The sequence below is a fragment of the Alosa pseudoharengus genome, unplaced genomic scaffold (assembly GCF_046254945.1).
Source record: "Alosa pseudoharengus isolate Yale_2024_CS ecotype anadromous, Long Island Sound unplaced genomic scaffold, YU_APseudo_1.1 YU_APseudo_1.1_scf_13, whole genome shotgun sequence".
NCBI lineage: Eukaryota > Metazoa > Chordata > Actinopteri > Clupeiformes > Clupeidae > Alosa > Alosa pseudoharengus.
Window position 1 is genome coordinate 19,728,968 of NW_027468598.1, and position 23,190 is coordinate 19,752,157.

The following is a 23,190-nucleotide window of genomic DNA, read 5'->3' on the forward strand; positions in this document are numbered from 1 at the left end:
AAATGAAATACTGTCCATAAGAAAGGGGAAAAAACACTAATGCATCCCAGATGTCTTCTGGAGAGATCGACTGAGGAAGAGAAGGAGGGGGGGGGGGACTGTGTACAGTCTCCTTAATCCACTTAAAATCTAAAATTTCAAACAGTTATGAAAATATTTTTCCTCAAAATGCTCTCCAGATGAAGAGTAATATCGGTCCGCTCTATTGCATTTTCTGTTCCGTTATTACCTTCCTCTCTCATTTCGGCAGCCTTTCCAGGCTTGGGATACGGAGCACTTCCTGATAGAGAGGTCATCCTATGACATTTCCACATCCACACGGCTGGGGCACAACGCCTGATCGTCACAAAGTGTGCCTCCGTGGATGCGTATAATGAATGCCCTGGCATTAGACCTGTAATTTCCCTCTGCAATTTTTGGTGGCATTCATTGAAGTACTACTTAGAACACAGTAATGACAAAGGGAACGTGGCTACTGTGCATGAAAGAGTAATTGCTAGGCAATGAGTAATTTGCCTCCCTGTAGCAAGGACACGTTTGTGGCCACTTTGTCATTTCCCCTCCAATTCCAGCAAATCTCCACGTGTATAAATGCACGTGGACCAGAAGTTGCACTGCACATTAGCAACTAAGGCAACTGCCTACTGTGAATCAGAGACATCTCTCCATCCCCCAATGGACCCTTTCAAGAGAGTTCCATTATCAGCATCATAGTTGGCCCCACAAGACTTCCTTTTTAACATTCCATATGTTATCTTAATGCAGAGGAAGTAGATTGGGGCCCAAATAGAATGTTCAAGCATTGTTTTTGTTTTTATTGTTGAAAGGGTCTATAGAGGACTGTCTGGTAGTGATTGCCCCTTGGTGTTGGTGAGTGATGCACTGAACAGAGCTGGAGACGATTTTCTGCCATTTTCAGTGTCAGCATTTTCTAAATGGCCATCCGAAAGCTTTGCAGGACACTTCCGCCGCTGGCCACGACACCACCCGTTGCTGTGTGGACACCGTTTAAGTGGATTACAGCTGTCCCAGCCAGCATGCGCTGCGGAGGAGGCCAGCTGCTGCACAAAAGAGGCGAGAGAGGGAGGAAAGGAGGGAGGGAGTGAGGGAGGGAGGGAAAGGACGAGAGGGAACTTTTGCGTCGCTCTGGTCTGGTCTGGTCTGTTTTGACTGAGGAGCAGCCATGTTACCTCCAGCACGGCCTCAGTGGCCTGTGGACCCCAAACGTAGAGATGGGAGAAGAATCGAGAAAGAGAGAGGAGGTGAAAGTAAAGAGAGTGGAAGAGGGTGAAGAAAGGAGACTAGAGGAGAGGAAAGGAGAACAGAGGAGAGGAGAGAAGAGGAGAGAAGAGAGGAGAGAAAAGAAGAAGAGAGGAGAGGAGAGGAGAGGAGAGAAGAGAGGAGAGAAAAGGAGAAGAGAGGAGAGGAGCGTAGCGGCAGGCCTTGGCAGCCACATGGCTTTGTGGTGGGGGCCCCTCCTGTTCTCTGGGCTTGGGTGAGCCGGGGAGTGTGGCGCCTGTGAGGTTAGTGGGCGGCCCCATCGAGACACCAGCGCTCCCTTCCAGGACCTATTTTTATATTCCATTCTCTCCCCCTCGCCCTACTCTGCTTACCCCAAACCCTCCTCCTCCTCCTCCTCCTCCTCCTCCTCCGTCACCCCCTGCTCTTCTCCCCATTTCACTTTTTCAAACTTTCTTTCTGTTTGCCCCCCCCTCCTCCTCCTACCCCTTTTTTCCTCCCTCACTTACTCTTTCACCCCCTCCTTCTCACTCCCCTTTCTCTCTCTCTCCTTCTCTCCTGCTGTCTCCCTCCTTGGTTTCTCTTGAGCTGTGATTCAGCCCTTGTGCGTGACAGAGGAAAATAAAAAAAAACAACACAGCCCTTGGTTTCTGGTTTGGATCCCAGCACTCCCTCCTTCTCCCTCCCCCTCTCCCTCTCTCCTTCTCTCTTCTCTCTCTCTCTCCCTCTCTCTCTCTCTGCCTTTTTCTTCGCTACACGTATTTATTTTGCAGCAGCACTTGCCAAGACAGCGAGCTCTCTCCCTGTCACTGGCCTGGCAGGGTGTGAGCAGAGCATACATTCTGCTGGTGCTGGAGTTGTAAGCACATGTGCAACAGCAGTTCCCTCTGCATCACTCGCTAGCCTGTGGCCTGCTTCCCCTTCCAGACAACTGTGCAAATACTTTAAACCCATCTATTCTCCTCGCAAAACAAAATGTGTCATGTTTTTTTTTTTCCTCCCCATTTGATTTTCAGGCTGGACGTTGAGATGCATCCGCACAGCATGTCGGAATCTCAAAGAAAGACAGGGAGAGAGAAAGAAAGACAGAGAGAGAGAGAGAGAGAGAGAGAGAGAGAGAGAGAGAGAGCTCTCCCTCTTTCACGTTTGCCAAGTATGCTGGAGATGACTGTCACAGTAAAGAAACTCTGGGAAGAGGCAGACTAGAAAAAAAGACAGCAGTCCGAGACGCTGAAAGGGAAGCTTAGTGGGCCATTTATCGGCCCGGCATTAAAATGCACTAAATGTCACCATTGCGCTTATATAGGGGAAAGGATCACTGTATTTAACCAGCTAATCCGACATGAGGAGTCAATTCACGTACAATGCGGTTATGTGTATGACCCTGACGGGAGGTCCTACTCTTTCAGGAGGCTGAGTTTTACCATCACAAAGCCGGGGTGTTGGGGAGCCTTAGCGCCTTGGGGCTTAGACAGCCGGGCATTTGTAACGGAGAGCCATTCTACTGGGTCGCGTTGTGAGGCACTCCTTTGGCATGGTCAAATAGTCGTGAGGAAAACAAGTCGCAGCGGAGTTAAAAAGTCTAGACAACATGTCAGAAGGTCCGCAGGAGAATGGAGAAAATGAACAAACAAATCGGCTGTTTGTCTATGTTTGCTTATATTTAATTTCTGGCGCCAGGGCCTGATGTTGGAAGGGTGTTTTGTTTTATTAAGCTTTCACCTGAACTTTTATGGCATTTATCTCCAAGGAACTGGACCAACGATTTGGTCTGCAGCCCACAGAGTTTGGGAAAGGGCCAGTAAACAAGTGGATGTGAATGCGGCAGATCTGCTGATGAGTCCGGTGGGACCTGAGCCCTGGATGTGTGCTTAAAGAATTGGAAGGATGGTCCAGAGCCCGGTTCTGTTGTTGTTGTTAAACGTGCTGTTGTCGGGAGAACCCACCTTCAGAGTGTTCTGCCAGCTGCAATTTCTCTGTCATTCAGCCTCTCTGCGACAAAGGCGAAAATGACAAAACTGATTATCCCGAAATAACTTGAGCTCTCCCAGAACAGCAAAAGGCTATTCTGACCGGGAAACTATACGAAACGAATTACGAAAATCCCAGAACGAGAAAATGGGGAGAAAAATGGAGGCTTTGAGAAAAAAACACAGCGGTACCTTTCTTTTGGAAAGACCTAGAACACGCTTCAGGGGAAGTTCCCCTGGAGGCCTGAATGTCATTTTTCACCTTTGCAATTAGCAATATATTTGCCTCTCTATGGTTAATTGGACTCCTGTTCAATCTGTCAACAACATACAGCTTTCCAATGTCAGCAGATACTGAACTACTGAATGCAGCGTCCAATTATGAGAAAGAAAACACACATATACTTTCACGTACACACACACACACACACACACACACACACACACACACACACAGAGATACACAGTCCTATGCACACTACCAAGAGAAGAAGCAAACATCACTGCCTTTTAATAAACTGCAGAGATTTGGGAGCAATGCAAATCACTCCAAGGCAGTCTTCCTGACATTTAACTAATTACTACACACAGATTTCCCCCAAACAACGGAGGACAAAAAAAAAAAACACACACACACACACAAGCATTAAAATTTTGCAGCACAACGGCACCCCGAGGTTGCCATGACAACTGAGGCCCAACAGGCCGTGGAGCTGAAAAGACATGTAAAACAAAGAGGGGGATATGCTGGGAGCTGGGTACTCTCTGGACTGCATTCAGCAGAATAATACCCTTATACGTAACCTAAGGAGGCGGTGGCGATGGTCATTGTGATGCCAGACTGTGTTTTGTTGTGTGCTCTGTCTGACCACTGAACATGCCCACACTTTCAGAAAGGCAGAAGCATACAGAGATTAGGACCACGCACACAAAAACATAGTTAGCACTGACTAGCCTATCTACAGACTTTGGGCTGGAAAGCCAATGGTTATTAGTGGCTATTAGCCGGGGCTGCTAGGTCCCACTCTGTTATTTAATATGTGCTAATACCCACTGGCGTCCCACCCTTCCCACTTCTGACGACTGTGAGTTGAGCGGTAAGTGGAAAGTGGCGGCAGCAAGCACAGTTCTTTCCATTTCCACAGGTTCTGATGTCACGAAAGTAGAAAAAAAAAAAAAAATTGCTAACATAATCCACCCTCTTTACCACTGGTGCAGCCACCACCACCACCAAAAGCCCTCCAAACAGACTGCACCAAAAGCCCTCCAAACAGACTGCACCAAAGCCCTTCCTTCCCTGATGGCGATGGTTGTGGTGGTGGTGGTGGTGGTGGTGGGGGGGGGGGTTTGACGAAGTGCCCGCTGGCATGTTTTCACCAGCCTCATGGGCCGAGCCAACCATGCACTACACAGGCCACAGCAGCACAGGTTGGGGGGGAAGGGAGGGGTGGGGGCGCAACATGGAGGCCCAGAGTGGTAAAGACACAGGCTGCATCAGAAGCCCAGCCAGCCACAAGGAGCATACACAAAAAGAGGTTACAGAACAAAACAAAAAACTGAAGAGTTTTTTTTTTTTTGCAGAAGGAACCTACTGCATAGTGGAAAAACTGATGCTGATGCTGCTGCTTTTGCTTTGGCGACGGTGGCGGTGGCGGTGGCGGTGGTGGTGGGTCTCGAGCCGGAGCCGGATCCTGGGGGGTGTCATTAAGAGCTCAGCACCACTAATGCCCTCGCTACAACCGCGCCGGCTGATACGAGCGCTGTATAATTAAAATTACACCGACCGCCAGTCTGCTGTAGGACAGCAACTAGAGCTCGCTGCCCTCAGGGAGGCCGGGTGAGGTTCAACCTCGCTGGCTACCTGGATGGAGCTGAGCCCTAATTTGGACTGCTGCCAGTGCGAGGAGCTCACAGTTTGCCACCCACCACTTTTGCTAGCAAACACACTGGCATTTCCCATCAAGATGCTGGCCATCTCATAATCCCCTTGGATTTCAGTGTAGTTGGCCTCAAAACGCTGCCTGCTCACTGGTAAGACATAACCTCATGCTTGAAACACTGAAACAATTACACATACACACGCAAACATGCACACACACACACACACACACACACACACACACATTGAAGCAAACACACACACACACACACACAAACATTGAAGCAAACACACACAGACATGTGTGACAAAATACTCTCTTCTCTATATCTCTGTAAGCACCTTGGCAAATATAACCACTCGTATACATTATACAAGCCCCTTGATACCTCACTGACAGGGCTGAACTGAGTATTGACTTCATGTAAAGGTCAGCCCTTCTGAGAGCACGGCTTCATCAGCATGTGGTTACCAGATTAAGCTAATCCCCCACACATGAATACAGAGGTTCACCACAGGTCTGATTGAATTGAATTGTGATTAAAAAAAAGTCTGTCTGCTTGATGATCAATCAAGTTCATTAACTCAACAAATGGAGTGCCAATCCTTTTATTCTGTTGGGAAAATGTTGAAAGGGATCATATGGAGCTGGAGCTTGTATGTACTGTACATATTTAGAAGCAATAAAAGACTATGCTTTTTTTCTTAGTGGAGTTCTCAGAGGAGTCAGTATAGCCATATTATTGGCTGCTCTACTCCCATGGAGTGCATTGATCGGAACTCAAGCCGTTCTGTCGGCTGCTAAGATTTTGAAACTCCTTCAGTCGCCGCGCTTGACTTTGAGTGCCGAGAGACGATTCTCTGATGAGTGTGTGTGACAAGCAACATGAGCCGGGAGCCCGGTCCAATCCCCTTGCTTCCAGTCACTCGCCCCTGCTGACGAGCAATTAAGAGCCGGGATTGCTAACAGATCTCATTGGCTGCTGTGTACGGCTCTGCTTTGATTGCAGCCGCGACTCGGGACGCCCCGTGCCAAAATCTTCTCTCGGCTTGTGTGTCTTGGCCTATCTTTTTCCAACACTCCCACCCCACCCCCTTGCCCCCACCCGCCTTCCCCTTCTTTGGCTCCCAAGGCATTATCCAAGGCCCTTTCGTCCCACCTTTCAGCTCCAGCAATGAGCACCGTGTCACACTAGACCCAAAAGGCCATGCTTCATCCTGTCCGTTTTATTAAAGTCCTCCTCGTGCTCGCAAACATCCGTCTCCAATTCATCTTCCTCTGTGACAGCAGTGGCCTACAGACAGAGAAAGAGCCACCAGGGATTCCAATGTATCTGAGGTTATGACTGTGTGTCCACAGGCTGGGACTTTTTATTGTATTTCTTTTACTGCATAGATACTGTAGCGGCCCAATTTTGCCTCGCATGTTTTCACATACTGTATGGTGGTGTGCTTCTATTGCCAATGTGTATGTGCTTATCTTGTGCAATTCCTCTGCATACATCTGCATACATACGTGTGTGTGTGTGTGTGTGTGTGTGTGTGTGTGTGTGTGTGTGTGTGTGTGTGTGTGTGTGTGTGTGCGTGTGTGTGTGTGCGTGTGTGTGTGTTAAGTATAACCATTGTCTGTGTGTGTATGCAAGAGATAGGGAGATAAATCATGCTTTTGTGTGTGTATGTGTGTGTGTGTGTGTGTGTGTGTGTGTGTGTGTGTGTGTGTGTGTGTGTGTGTGTGTGTGTGTGTGTGTGTGTGTGTGTGAAAGAGATAATGTGTACTGCTAGTCCAAAGCAGGAGCCACAGACGTGTAGGTGTGGGATCCCTTCACTTCCAAGGGGAAGTGTTTTGAGCCCTGATAGTCTGTTCCCCGCTCGCCTGCTGGAGAGCCAAGGGTGAATGCAATCTAATCATGCTGGCACTTCATTAGAGTGGCTCCCCAGATCACTTATCTACGCCCTGGAGGGGGGTGGGGGGGGGGTAGAGCAGAGACGCCCGAGACCTGAGAGCCCAAAGTGGGTGGAGAGAAGAGGAGAGGGGCACCAGGAAGGAGACAAACACGCAAGGCAAAGACAAAATAGCCACTGAGCAGCAGCAAAGCAAAGCACACAGCAAAGCACACAGCAAAGCCAAGCGGCCTTCCCTTCCCTAAAGACCCACAGTGTGGCGCTACCTCTGCTTGACCCCGTCCGAGGTGCAGCCAGCCACTGTCAGCCCTGTCATACATCACGTTAGATAAACACGTGCGGCTCTCTCGGACGGCCCGCTCTCTCAGCGAGCCTCTCCAAACACGAGCCCCTTCAGCAGGCTGTAGCAGCGGGCTTTTGTGGAATGATAGGAGAGGTAGATCTATTGCTTTCTTAAAAGGTCGTTTCATGTCAGATAATGAACCCGCTCACCAGAGGGAGTGAAAATACATTGCTTCTGAGCTCGCCTGCCCGCCTGCTCTCTGTGATGTGCACACGGCAGCTCGGGGAACACACTGAGGTGTTGGTGTTTAGGTTGTGTGTGTGTGTGTGTGTGTGTGTGTGTGTGTGTGTGTGTGTGTGTGTGTGTGTGTGTACATGTGTGTGCGCATGTGTGCCTGTGTGTGCGCATGTGTGCCTGTGTGTGTATGTGTGTGTATGTGTGTGTGTGCGCATGTGTGTGCGCATGTGTGTGTGTCTGTGTGTGTGTGTGTGTGTGTGTGTGTGTGTGTGTGTGTGTGTGTGTGTGTGTGTGTATGCACATGCAGTGGGGGCAGCAGTGGTGGGTGATGAGATCCAGAGAGCGGGGAAGTAGAGTCTTCCTACCCCAACAGGAAAGCTGAGGGAGAGGAGAGAGATAAACACATGGCACAGCCCGAGAGAGCTGGGTGGAGGGGTGGGAGGGTGGAGGCAAGGGGACGGGGGCCTTGGGAGGTGGAGGTCTGTTCACAATGCACACCGAACAATGTGCTATTTCTTTGGAGACTCTCTCGAGGCTATCTCAAGGCGTTCACAGCCGAGACATGGTGAGCCAGATCTAACACAGGAATAAAAAGAAATAAATGAAACAACACGCCCGACCCCCATCTCCAATCTCCCATTTTTTGACAGCCGACTTTAGGACATGGGCGTCCATGTTTACTCTTCTTCACTTCCTCCCACAACCGCCCCCCATTCCGCCACAACCCTCCCCAAGTCTTTCTCCGTCGCCATGGCCACCAGCTCTCGCTTCGTCTTGGGGAGCGTTTCTCCCGCTTCCTCTCTGCATGGGGGCCACAGCTCTCCCCTCGTCCCTCGTTCTCACTCCATCTCCACACCCCTCCTCCTCCTCCTCCCCATCTCTCTCTCCCTCCCTCCCTCCCTCCCGTCCTCCCTCCATCTATCAGGGCTTGTCTCAATCGCTTTGCCCTTCTCGTCTCCCCTCCTCTGCTCTGCCTCGGCTCCATGGAGTTCCAGCCGTCATCCTTCCTGTTCTTTGTTCCTTTCCTTTCACAATTTTTCCATCTTGTACCCCCCCTTACACACACACACACACACACACACACACACACACACAGACACACACACACACACACACACACACACACACACACACACACGCAAACCCACCGCTTTTTGTTCTGCCCCCACCACTGGCCGCTCCACGTCTCCTCGGTGCCAAGGAGCTCAGCGCGATGACATGCTGGGTGTCCGCTGATTAATGGCAAACACAGATTAAATCTCATATTTAGGGCCTCTCGGATCCCCTTATTTATATAGTTGTGGGTACTGTAAATCACAGTGAAAACCACCAGCCCGGGTCCCGAGGAGACGCCGAAAGCCCCCACTAGCCCAAGGCACTTATCCCCCGCTCTTTGGCGCATCTCTATCAACTAAATGTGTTCATTTGAGCCAATGCAACTGCAGCGAACAGCAGATTTCTGTGATATAGTATACTATCTGGGCTTTCTGACTAAAAAAAACTCACTTATCTCCTCTCAAAATGTTAAATGGCTTAGGAAGACATACTTGCGGCAAGGAATAGTGAATGCTGAAAAAGGATGGCTCACTGAACTAACACTGGCTTGGCGTTCTTTTCTTACCTTATAAATAGGGCTTTGACCCATAGCCACAAAGCGAGATAGTTTTATGAGGCTTTCCCTGCTTCTATTCAATCTTCTTAAGTTGTCAAAGGCGATAACATCATATAGCCATCCAAAGCACACGTTCTCAATTTCTCACAGGTTTTCAAAATAGCAGCTATTTCAGGACCAACTGGGTTTTATATTCAGTGGCTTTGGATGACAAAGCTGTTCAGAACTTTCCAATTACAATTGGTTTCTTATTTGTTCATGCATATAATTGCTGCTGAGTCTACATGAGTCAATAGCATGTTTACAAACAGGCATTTTGCACAAGCTAAACCGAGAGGATCTCCAGAGACTGGTACACACAAACCCTGCTGGGTCAATGAACTACAAAGGCACAACTAGAGTAAAACTGCGTGAAGCCAACTTCTGCATTGTGTCATAGCGCTTTAGAGCTTTAGCATAATACGGTTTATGAGGTGACTGACCGTAGTAGTTGCACCAGCTTGCACTGACAGCACAACAACTCTTTCCCTGTTAATGATATGCATATATTTGTGTGTGTGTGTGTGTGTGTGTGTGTGTGTGTGTGTGTGTGTGTGTGTGTGTGTGTGTGTGTGTGTGTGTGTGTGTGTGTGTGTGTGATTGAGCTGACTTTGAATTCAGATAGCCTGCTCTCTCTCTCGACAAGCTCAACTGCCTTCAAAACAACAGGCTAAAAACTGAAACCCGATTTCCATATCAATTGATTCAGGGAAGGCATTTGATGAGGGGAGCTCCACAGCAGCACAGGGCTCCATTCAGCAACTTCTGTGCTCTCTCTCTCTCTCTCTCTCTCTCTCTCTCTCTCTCTCACACACACACACACACTCTATCACTCTTTCTCTCTCCACCTCTCCAACTCTTCTCCATCTCTCCATCTCGCCCGGCACTCACTCTGCTCTGCTCTGCTCTGCTCTGCTGGGGTTTTTCTCCAAGATCAGCACACTGGAGCAAAAACACGCACGCACGCACACACAACACACACACACACACACACACACACACACACACACACACACACATACACACACACACACACACACGTCTGCCGGAGGATGATGTGCATAAATAATGAAAGACATGTGGGACTGGCGTCATGGTGGAGTGATGGCGTCGGAGCAGAGGCGGTGATTGACACTGACACCGCGAGGTGATTTATGTGGTGCTGACTCCAGAGCCAGGGTTGGAGTTAATGACGACGACAGAAAAGAAAGAAAGAAAGAAAAACAGATAATCAATAGCCTGATGCTGTGCTGAAGAATCTGTCTGCAGACTTTAGGCAAAAAAACCCCACCAAAGATTCTTCCTCTCAATCCAGCATCTCTCTCTTTTTCACAATATAACTCTCTATCCTTCTATCCTTCCTCTCTTTCTCGTTCTCTCTCTATCTGTCTCTCTGTGGCCTTAGCCTTTCTCCTTCAGCCCCGACTTCAGCAGATAGACGTCACTGCCAAACCCCATTACAGGCTCCCCGGTCGCTATCGTGAATCACGCACACCGATGAGAAACGTGCGTCGTTGCCGTCACATCAAAAGGCCGGAGGTGAAGCGGCGCCACGGCAGCCACACGCACGGCGTGTTGAATAAGGCGCGGTAGCGCCTGTCAAAGCTGCCGGGGAGAAAAAAAAACACTTCTTCGCCCAGCTGCCGTACAGAGGGAAGCTGACGTGAGGTGCAGCAGCAGCTCTCCAAACTTCAAACGTCTGGTGGTGAGAGGAGGGCGAGCAGGGGGTGGGGGGCAGAAACGGTGCCGTACGCTAGTCATTACGAGCGCTAGCCGCGGAGGACTAATCAGATGGGAACCAAACCTGGTGGCTGATAGCAGGAAATGAGCAGTGATTGATTTCCAGCCTCCCGCCTTTGTTGCAGAACCACACAATGAAGCGAGCGATGGCCAGGCTGAATGCCGCCGCGGCAAGGCCTGGCATATCAGTGCGCCCAGACAGGCATGGAAAACGAAGATGCACCAAAGGCCTATTGTCCAAATAGCTGCTGTTACTTTTGTCTGCTTCCACTCTGTCTGCTCTGTGCAGCTGTGACTCACCTTGAAAGTGAGTTCAATCTCACAAACGATTGCATCAGCCAGTGTACGGTAGCCTACGCACAGCCAATAAAGACGATGCAACGCCAAAGCCTATCACCAAGGCTCCATTCTTTCCACTGTTTTCACACATCTTCACCCCACCTCCACTTCCTAACAACTGTCATCTGGATGGTGTGCAGACAAAACCAGAAAGGTGAGATAGAAAAAGAGAGAGAGAGCGAGAGAGCGAGACGGACAAAGAGAGGACGGGACAGTTTGAAAATGGAAGGGTAATTTAGTAGGCGGCCCACGCCGGGATGCTCAATAAAGGATGCCGGTTCAAAGTGCAGATGCTGCACCAGATGACAGATGTGCAGTAGGGATTTGTGCTGTGCTGTAATTCCATCTCGAGGCCCTGATGAGAATCCATTACACAACTTTTCATCTACACTTTCCAGCCCTCAATCACGGTCAGCTCGCCAGCACTGGACGGACGGCCGCCAAGAAAACAGATGTTTGGATACCTCTCTCTTCCCTGGTGATATGACATCGGCCCTTTCAAAGGACCTTTCAGCATGGACGCTGTGGGGTGGGGAGAGGGACTAGGCGCTCCGTCGTCCAGAACTACTACACCGCTGTTCCTGTTAATAGCGCCTAGTGGAGGCCCCCTCGAGGGTCTGAGAGACGTTCTCACCGAGTCCCGCTCAACTTGACCGTCCACAGCGTTTGTTTGAATAGTCCTCTGGGGGTTGGTTACCCAAGCCCTTTAAAACAAGTGTCTTACATACACACATGCGCTCACACACGCACACACACACGCACACACACACACACACACACACACACACACACACACACACACACACATTTATTGACACACACACAGACAAGTGCATACGCCCACAAACGCCTACATTCACACACACACACACACACACACACACACACACACACACACACACACACACACACACACACGCACACACACACATACACACACACATATCAGCAAAGATGTGAGGTCACTCCTTCCAATTCACTTCACATTCCTGGAGGAGTCAGCGAGGTCTTTTGAAACAGACAGTTATACGTCCCCCATATTTATGGGGTGCTAGCGGGGAACAGAGGACGGGTCACTGCGTTGGAAAAGGGAAGGGGCCAGCGCATAACATTGCCGCGGCTCGTTTTCTTTGGCTCGCACGCGTTTCGTGAGGCATCTGAAGATTTGTGTGTTTGCCTGTGTGTCAAGGTAGTGTGCATGTGTGTCTCTGTGTGTGTTTATGTGTGTGTGTGTGTGTGTCCGTGTGTGTGTGTCTTTGTCTGTGTTGCACATGTGTACGTATGTGTGTGTTTGTGCATATGTGTCTGTCTATGTATGTTATACTATGTGTATTGCTTGTCTGTGTGTGTGTGTGTGTGTGTGTGTGTGTGTGTGTGTGTGTGTGTGTGTGTGCGCACATCATAAATTTCCCCTCCACTCCACTCCTACCGCTGAGGCCCAGGATCCCACAGGTACACTTGAATCAATCTCAAGTCGAATCTAGGGCAGCCATTACAGAACTTCCTCCTACAGCCACCCCCCCCCCCACCCCAGCCACCCCGTCCACCGCCATCCATACCCCTAACACATCACACACACGATCAAGGGGCCCTACACAACGCCTCCACCTAATTACAGCTTGTCTCACTCCTCTCCGCTCTCTCCCTATAGGCTCCTTTGAGAATTACCGAACATGAATGCCTCATGAAGAGAAAAGGTTGTGAAAAAGATAAACCTGAACTAAAAAGGAAAGACACTAGGCATCGATTAGGTCTTTTTAACCCAATTGGACAACCGCAAGATGCATCACTTGGTGGCAAAACCAGGTTTGACTTGTGCTAATCAGCTCGAGACAACCTTGGTAAATTACATTTGTGGATTGCAAAGATTTAGACTTCCAGTGCACACGCAAGCTTGAGCTCAATAACTTAATCAATAATGGAATGCAATCTTCGTGAAGCAGTAAGCAAAGAAAGTCGATTGAGTTAGCAGAGTTTCCCGTGGGCAAAAAAACACTGCTCCCGACTGGTCCATTTTAGGAGACGACTGGGTAGGCTTTAAAAAGACAAAGCTGACAGATTGATATGGAGGACCACCATGGCATGGTGCAGAAGGAGAGGAAAGAGACACTGAGAGAGGAGGCACAAGAGGGAGATAGAGGTGGAGGAGCAGAGGGAGAGAGAGGGAGAGAGAGAGACACAGAGAGAGAGAAAGAGAGAGAGAAAGAAAGAAAGAGAGAGAGAATTGCTTGCAGAATTGCTGGGTGCCTTTAAGTCTGTGGCTAGGAAAGACATTGTGGGGAAGCCACAATTTAAAATGGAAAACGCTCTTCCCAAAGCTTTCCTGTCTGCGTGGTACATCCCTTTGGGTGTGCATGTGTGTGTGTGTGTGTGTGTGTGTGTGTGTGTGTGTGTGTGTGTGTGTGTGTGTGTGTGTGTGTGTGTGTTGAGAGTGTGTGCACGTTCATCTGCATGTGTGTAACTCATGCATGTGGGCATGCCCATATTTCCACATTCATGCACTCTTTGAAAAATGACTCTCCCTAACAGCTACATTATTGAGCACAAGCTTAAGCCTAAACTCCCTCTCAATCGCACCAGGCATCTGTTATGGTGAAAGAGAGGGAGAAGCACGCTGTGCACATTTTGGCATAGCCCTCAGGCGTGCCACACACTCCGCGCCTGCTTCCTTTCAGTAGCTCTCCTTCTGTCCACCCCCAAGCCCAGTACACACACACACACACACACACACACACACACACACACACACACACACACACACACACACACACACACACACACACACACACACACACACACACACACGTAAACACACATAGGCACACACACACACACACACACACACACACACAGGGCCAATGCCAAGCCATCGAGGTAATCATTGTGCATTAAGCCACCTTTACAGTCCTAATTAGACATTTTACAAAACCCTAATGGATCCAATTAGATGCCGAAATAGACTGCTGTCCGACCACACCGAGCGCTAACAGAGTGGTTCAGTCTGTCTGAGAGAGGGCTTCTCTGCGCGCTCGCAAACATTCTTCACTCGCTCGTTATTTTAAAACTGGCACGGCTCGACCGGAGGGTTGCTGAGGTTGCTGGCAAACACAAGGGGATGCATTCTTTTTAACAGCAAACTTCTGGATATGGAGACAATTTGCTTAGTGGTTAAGATGTTTTGGGCTACGGTGTGTGTATATATAGCATAGCGGAATTACCAGATGACAAGATATATTACACAAAGTCATTTCTTTAAAACTACAGCAGAGCAGTTGCAGAATGTGTGTTATATTATGCACCCCAAAGGAGATAGTTATACTTTATCTTGCGGGAATAGTTGGTCTTTGCCAGAGATTCGGCTGTGGTTAATTCTCCTGCATCTGGCTGTGTGGGCCCAATGTTTGTTTTTATTTTGGACCCTGCCGAAGAGCAAAGCGGAGTTGGGTTTTTGTGGGGTGGACGGGCTCTAGGTTTTTGGGGCAGACAGCAAACACAGAGCCAGATGAGGACTCCACATTTCCTGTGTTGATGGACCAACGCCAGACCAATATGCAAAAAGGGGACCTGAGGCTCGAGGGAACAGAAGGGCTGGTTGGTCTGCACCATCAGCCATGCCAGGCACTCAGCAGTCTTTCTTCAGAGAGAGAGAGAGAGAGAGAGAGAGAAAGAGACAGAGAGAGAGAATAGGGATAGAGGTGGCAAAGGACGACAAAAAATAATGAGAAAACAATTGGAGCGTAAGAAAGCGTGGGCAGAGAAAATAAATGCATGAAAAGCCAGAAATACGAATAGAAAAACAGAACAAAATAGGCACTGAAACAATAGAGATACTAATAAAGGGACAAAGAAAAATGGAGTCACAGAAAAATGGAGAAAGAGAGAGAGAGAGAGAGACAGAGAGAGAGAGAGAGAGAGAGAGAGAGAGACAGGGGTCAGCGAAGTGGTCAACTTTGTATGCTCACCAAGGTAGGTCAGAGAAGTGCTTAGAGCGAACCTGAACCAAGCCGCTGTGGGAAAGGCCCAGATAGGGGGCCGGGGGGCTTCGATGACACCAGCACCTGCAGGCTGACTTCATGCCGAAGTTAATTTACACCAGTCGCTTCCCCCAGCACCGCTCAGCAGGCGTACGGCTGACCTGCCGGTGACTGGGACCTCATGGGCAGGGGGGGGCACTCCCTCGAGGGGCGGAGGAGTGACGAAGGAGGGGGACTCGGGGGGAGGGAGGAGTGTCCGATGTGGGGTGGGTTGGGGCTGCCAGATGCAGCCGTCACCTGCTCCCCTTTCCCCCCCACCCCCCGAGGGAGGATGACAGGATCCCTTCAGGAAGCGCCGCGCACGGTCGCAAAAGGCCAAGGGCATGCGGAATAGAGAGGTGTGAGAAAGGAAAGGCAGACAAGAGATGAAGGAGGAAGAGGGAGAAGGAAGGAAAGGGGAGAAGGAGAAGGAGGAATAAAGATCTATTTTCCGCCCCGAGCGCCACACAGACAGCGGTGGAGGCTTGTGGGCCGTTTCCACAGCTGGATACGGCTGCTGAGTCGGGCCTTCCAACCAGCTGCCAGAGGGCTGACTGTCCCTCCAGGGGAAGCCAGTTCATGTTTTCTTTTGCTCTCCATCCCTCCCGCTCTCTCTCACTTCTTTCTCTTTCTCTCTCCTCGCGTTTCTGTCGTCCCCCACCTCCACCGTTTCACGACACTCTGTCTGTGGAGACTTGGCAGGTCTCACCTGCAAATGCATGTCTGCCAGACAGAGTGCATCGTCTGATGAAATTCCTCAACGACCCCCCTTCCCCCCCCCCCCCCCCCCCCCTCCTTCCCCCCAACCCCCAGAGGTGCGTCTGTCATCCTCCATGTCCAGATGTTGGGAGGAAAGATCCCTTTTGTCTCGTTCCCTGCAGACCTACATCCTTCACAGCCGACGCCTCGGCGTAAGCTGCCCGGTTCTCTTCTCCCCTGCTTCCCCAAATGCACTCGGCTGAGGCCCCGGCCAAATCTGCCAAACAGCCCTCATCACCCATTACGGTAAAATAAAGAGGCCTCACCACCCTAGCCACCAAAGAAATAGGATTGTGGAGAGACTCTTTGTTTGATTGTCAGTGTGGAGCTGTTCAGCTACCGCTGCCACCTGCTTCAAAGAGCCAGTCGCTCCAAAACACCAAAAACCGCCGCGCGAACATAAAACACTTTTCCCCTCTCGGCTGCTCGGTGGCATTGTCTTACAACACACACATCCTAAATTTGTCACCGATGACTGGTGCAAAAGCCACCACTTTGATTCTCACCCCGGGGGAAACGCAAAACATTTCCACCGCAACCTCTTTCGCCCCCCTCTTTTTTTTTTTTCCCTGTGAAGTTCCCGAGACGGGGTTCCGGGGGTTGGTGGAGGAAATGATGAACGGGGCCTAAGCGCTATAACGGTCGCCCAGCTGTCTCCTGGCAGGGCCCGAGCGCCGACCCGAACGGCCGCAAACTGTCCAGATGTGCGTCGGTGTTTACACTCGCCTCGGTGCCCCTACTTGCCCTCAGGGCGGAGTGCTGCAGGAAGTAGTACTCCAGCGAACACATTAAGTAGCGCGTCCAGTTTCCTGCAATTTTGTCACTCCGTGTAAATAATGTGCAAGACCACAGTGCCGACGGAGAGAGAGAGAGAGAGAGAGAGAGAGAGAGAGAGAGAAAGAAAGAGAGAAGCAACTTAAAAGTCAGTAGGAGGGAAAAGAAACAGTGCAAGCTAAAAGCGGAGGCGGCCTGCCTCGAGCAATCACACTCCCTTGAGTAGAGCTGAAGAGGCATGCCATTAAGACAGTACAGTTAACTTGTCAGGCAGCCTCGCCAGCTTCAGAATTACAACTGGTTGGACTGATTACAGGCCTGACACAGCACATGCCTGTCTCTAAACTGGTCATTTCGCATGATGTTTCAGACTGCACACGACTGTACAGCGGAGGCTAATTTGTCAAACAAACGTATTTACATTACTATGACAGTTTAATTACTACGTAAATGTTTAAAAACCTGTAAACAAGCATCTACGTGTTACATTATCAGTCTTGCCATTATTTGCTTAATGTCATACATTTGATATCATGATATGAATAAATTGACAAAGACTTCACAGATAATCCCTAATGTATAACAAAGACCTTTTTCCAGTATCGTTTTACATTTCGACATGTGAAAGTCGGTTCGTTTTTAAAAGGACTGAGAGCAGATTGGTGCGGTCAAGCATATTTTTCACTCCCCATTCCCACAAAGCATTCAAAGCATTGACCCGCACTTGTTTTGTACGGCTCCCACTTCTGGATGCTTGTGGAGACGGCCCGAATGAGTGGAAATCTAAATGCCTGCCACTACGCAATGTTGGCTTGAGCAAGGCCCAGCTGGGAAGCGGTTGCCTTTTGTCCGTGCTAAGGCAGTGTGACCGAGTCATTGGAAACAGAGCGCACGGCTTTTCTGACGGCAGAGAAATAGGAGGACTGAGAAAAGGCAGGCAAGAGTTGGACGCGACCAGGGCCCCGACACAAAAGAAAACGGACATCTGATTAAAAATCGGCCATATGGTGCTGGGCAAACTACCTAATGAGCCATGTTGCCTTCCACTTTCCCCATGAATCTGGGCACCGGCTTTCACCGCGCACGAGGGAGGCGTGCTGAGAAGGCGAGCTTCCATGGCTTTGGAACGGCGAGGCATACCGTGGCTTAAAAACGTGTGAGCGCTGAGCACTCATCTGTTCATGATTTGAGCTTAACTGCGCTAGTGATATTGCCGCTCCAGGATGACAGTCACAACAAAGATAGCAAACTGCCTTACAAAGCACAACATGCACAGACTGTTCAGTCATGTCCTTCAGCAACCTCCAAAATGTGGGACACAGACAAAGACCTACATTTTAGAGCTTGCATGTGTTTGTGTGTGTGTGTGTGTGTGTGTGTGTGTGAATGATTCGACTTTATCTAAGGAGGAGATACTGAATATATTCAAGATCAAAAACAAGAAAGAAAGAAAAACACATAGGACTAAACATCAAGATCAAGTCTGCACTGCACAGCTCTCTCTCTGTGTGTGTGTGTGTGTGTGTGTGTGTGTGGAAACTGGAGCCAATATTGACTCTTTGTCTTCCGTCTCCAAGCACACAAATAAGGGGCTCTCTGTGTCTCTGCCACCGGCGGGTGTCCCTCGGCTGGGCCGAGAGTGGCAGGGGTCTGGGCTGTTTTGGAGGGGTTCTGCTTTAAAAAAAAAGGGGGGGGGGGTGCACAGGGGGCTGTGTGTGTGTGTGTGGGGGGGGGGGTGAGGAAAGGAGGGAGGGGGAGGGAAAAAGGGGGGTGTATGGGTTGGCAGAGCCATGAGAGGGCCACGCTTGTGTTTCAGGAAGGTGGCCCCAGGAAGCTTCCTCTCTCCGCATGGCACCCCAACGCGCCTCCAGATGTTAGCCAAGACTGAATTACACTGGACACCGATTAGTCCTTTTAGCCACGGATTACGGGGGAGAACATTATTACCTCACTCCAAATCGGGTCAAGTTTTTCCAACTGTTTTTTTTTCCCTCATCAGCACAGTCCACAGACGGCGGCACAGCTAACTTGTAAGTGGCCTGTAAGAACAGGGAGGTACCCAGAAACAGCACCTGTTCATGCCAAGGCGGACAGGGCCATTTCAGCCTCTTGCGACTTAGTCCGTTTGCATGATGAAATTCAAATGATCTGTGGCAACACCATCAATCTGGGAAAGACGGGAAAGAAAAATTCTTCCATTTTCCCTTTGTTCTCCTGAGGACACTTCCCAGGCTTTCTACTTTCTCCTTCACTCCTTCACTCACTCACACACTCCGCTCTCAAGGGCATTGGAGAGATTCCCTCCTTGCTAGGTTTCCCACAGTTTTGCCTGCTTTCATGTTTGTCAGGCGGAGTGAAAGGGTGTGTGTGTGTGTGTGTGTGTGTGTGTGTGTGTGTGTGTGTGTGTCTGTGTGTGTGTGTGTGTGTGTGTGTTGGGGGCACTCGAGCTCACCTCCTCCCACAGCCTGCAGCAGCAGCACGTGACACGCGGCGATGGCTCCCGCAAAATGAGCAATGTGTTCCAAATCATCCCGAAACAAGAGTGCGCGCTGGAAATATCGGCAACCCGTGCACGGAGGTGTATCGCGTTTCCTCCGACCGCAAAAGCTCTCTGAGAGGGCTTTTTGTCCAGTGCCCAGGACCAATCAAAATGCTGTGCGCAAAAAAAAAAAATAATGGTATGTGCGGCGCACTTAGGTGATGTCTTTTCAAGGACATGGAGGAGGAGGGGTGCTTGGGGGTTTGCCTGTGTTGCCAAGGCACGGCTAAGGCAGGAAACGTTATTGAAGACGGGTGGGGAGGTGGGGTAACAAAGATAAATCTACCACCGAGTATCGAGACAGCAAGACACATGCCAAAATGTTTTCTTTTTGGCTTGCAAACGTCTGGGCGCTTCTCACGTTGCCAAGAAGGCCTGTGGTGATGACAGGCATCCTGGGCTTGTCCGAGGGGGCAGAGGCGGCCGAGTGGCGTCAATGAAGGGCTCGGGGTCAATCCTCACACCCAGCTAACGAGCTCTGAAGCAAGATCAGATAAGAGGTGCTGTGGGCCGGGGGTGGGGGGGGGGACACTGCCACAGACACTGAAGGAAGTCCCCCCACTCCACCCCTCTGAGCCTTCAGCAACCCCGCTTCCATCTCAGGCCTCCACAAAACCGGGGTTCTCCCACCTCCTACGTCCCCCCCCCCACCCCCGACCCATGTCCACCACCTCCCCAAGCTGCTAAGAGACCCCCTCTCGCCTTTCCACTGGAGCCAGTCCCAGACACCCCAGCACTCAAACTAAACACAGAGGAGGGATTCTTACTCTCGCAGTTGTTGGCTTTCTCCTGCCTCCCACCCCCCCGCCCCCTTCCTCACTCCACCACACCACCCTAACCCCGGCAGAAGTGCACACACAGTGTGTGTCTGAGTGTGTGGCCGCGTGAAACGCTTCTTATCTTTATACAGTGACACAGGACAAAGTCAGCCGCCCAGACACAAGGCTGCGTCTGTATCAGGGACACAAAAAAAGCGAGCAGAAAGTGGTGTGCAGCGCTAACAAGCTCTTTTCCAACACCGAATTGTTCCGAGGCTCTCAATAAACCGAGGCCGGACAAAAGCGCCCTCCCTCCTGCGTTGACCACTTGAGGACCCATCGAGCCATCGCACTTCATCTAGCGCATGGAACTCTCCCCTTCCATTCAGCGCACGGGAGAATGGGAGCCTTAACTAAACGTACCAATTACGCAGCTGCAGGCCCCCTCTGACAGAAGTGAAAAACTCCATTCACACTCTCCAGCTCTCTCGGCACTGGCACTGAGCATCCAGCACGGCACTTTAAAGAGAGACCAGGATGGAGAGTTGGGGAGCGGGGGGTTGGGGGTGGTGAATGGTCCGTTGGTCACAGCAGGAAGTGTCCCCCTCCACTCGTGAAAAAAGACGTCGGGCCCCCTGAACCCTTTCTCCGGCCTTCACCTTTCCCATGTCCTTTCATCCTGTCACTTCCACAAGAGCTCACCTTTGGAGACGGGATCCTCTCTCTCTCTCTCTCTCTCTCTCTCTCACTCTCTCTGTCTCTCTCTCTCTCTCTCTCACTCTCTCTGTCTCTCTCTCTCACTCTCTCACTCTCAAAACCCCTCACGTCTTGAGCTGCCTGGCACCCCCCACGAGGCTGAGGAGGGCTCAGGGTGGGTGTGACCGCCCGGGGCTAAAGAAGATAAATAAGCTCATGAAAAAGCTCACCCCGACTTGCACACATGCTGACGATACTCTTAAGCTTTTGGACGCCATTCACAATGGGTGTTTCTCCACGCCGAATGGGCTTTCAATAGTGACATGATGGAATAAGGAATATCCAGTGGCGGGATGAGACTATACATACATAAAGACTGTGCAAGGGGATTAGTCTTCACACCATGGCATAGTCAGTCTGTGCCTTAGGGTTCTCCAAGTCACTCTAAGGAGTAACAGTTGTCTTCGATAAACGCTAATCCCATTTTAATTTCGCTGCCATAAGGTCAAAGCTCTGACTGCGAAGACGGTTGGAAAACTCATGTCATTCAGGGCCACTTCTGAAACACCCTTTCCCCCCCCCCCTCCTTTTCCATTGGTAGAGCCACTGCTGTTCTGCTTTAAATGACAAAGCGTCACACGTAGTGAAAGTGTGGAGCCAGGCCGCGTTATGATAATCATGAACTGCTGTGCGAGAGACCTGGGGGAGAAAAAACAGTCCAACCCACATCAAAAGTTTGGTTTGGTGATCACAATGCTGCTATTGTAATTGCTTCTGGACCATTCCGTGTCTGGAGAAGGAACAGAAAAAAAAGAAAAAAACGGTGGGAATTTTTGTGTGTGCAAAGGTTTGGGGAAAGCGAAGAAAGAAAAAGGCCCTCAAAATGTCTTGCTGGGATGCTTGGATACAGAGCTGGCATAACCTCTGCAAACAACTGCTGGGCCCTAACACACCAAATCTTGTTTCCAGCAGTCACTTGGCTTGCCAGAAAAGAGACAGATTTGCTTTGGTTTGGTGAAGAACCTTGGACCCAGGCTGTGCACTCTTGGTTATTGTATCCCTGACAAATGTCTTCCGGAATTAAAATATACGCCATTCCACCAAACCTCATCTAAATCTATTGCGTGATAAATATACTAAAATAATAATTCTTTCACAAAAAAAATATTTTCTAACCCCCCACCCATAAACACCTCACTGCAATACGTGCATCGCCTTATGCTCATATAGACAAATGTTGTAATTGTTTTTTGCGATCCCTGGAGCCATATTGTGGTGGAGAAGAGGACCTCCCAGGTGACTGCAAAGAGCTTCTATTTCTTGATCCAGGCCAAGAGCAGTCTGACAGCCTTCATCCTCCTCTCTCTCTCTCTCTCTCTCTCTCTCTCTCTTTCTCTCTCTCTCTCGCCTCCAAACTCCTCCCTCTCTCCAGGGAAGCGAAGCGGCCAAACTCCCATCTGCCAAACCCTCTGTCAAGTCTGCTGTGTGATAGGCTCTGTGTGTGTGTGTGTGTGTGTGTGTGTGTGTGTGTGTGTGTGTGTGTGTGTGTGTGTGTGTGTGTGTGTGTGTGTGTGTGACACATAGACACAGAGGTAAAAGAAAGGAAAGTGCAAACGCTTGTGGGTGCACTAGGCATATTTGTGCATAGGTGTGTGTGCATGTGTGTGAGACAGAGAGAGAGAGAGAGAGAGAGAGAAAGAGAGAGAGAGATACTACTTATGTTGTTACTAATATTAATGCTTTGGCAATATTGTATATATTGTGCCAATTTGAATTTGAATTGAGAGAGAGAGAAAAAGAGAGAGAGAACGAGAGATAGAGAGAGTGGGAAAGGGAAAGTCTTCCACCAATACTTCGACTGTAACCTGTAACCATGTGCACTGCTTAATTACTCAGCTTCGGTCACAAACTCCCTCCACAACTCCTCCAGGAGCAGCTGATTACACAAAGCACTTTGATGTCTTAAAACAGAAATGGATAAAAAAAAACAGTGAAACAAAACAAGTCCCTTTCTCCCTCTTTTCTGGAAGCAAAGACATGGACAACAACCTGAGAAAACAATAGACTGTAATGAGACATAATTGTGGTCAGACCCGACATGACTGGGAGTCTGTGTATCATCAGTGTTATGAGGGGGAAAAAACTCTTCAAAACAGATTTCCTACACCTGGCACTTCTCTCACTGTAGGAAACTAATTTAAGCACCCTTTGTTAGGTGAAGAGGTCTTTGGTTCTCACTGAAAATGCCCTTCAAATTTAGTCCTATTGTGTGCCTTGTGCAAAATCCCCATTCAACAAAATCTAACAAGAGGCCTGGGGTTTGCACTTCAGTGTTCACTCCTCTGCGCTGTCTTAGTTACCTTGGAAACCTTGGAGAGGTGAAGGCGAGGACAGCCAATACAGAGCAAATC

The 23,190-nt window shown here is 49.8% G+C and overlaps 1 protein-coding gene across 1 annotated transcript in view; it reads right to left on the reverse strand.

Annotated features, from left to right (window-relative positions):
- Positions 1 to 23,190, reverse strand: part of LOC143121803 (protocadherin-16-like) — a 107,644-nt gene that overhangs the window by 70,616 nt on the left and 13,838 nt on the right. The window lies entirely within an intron of this gene.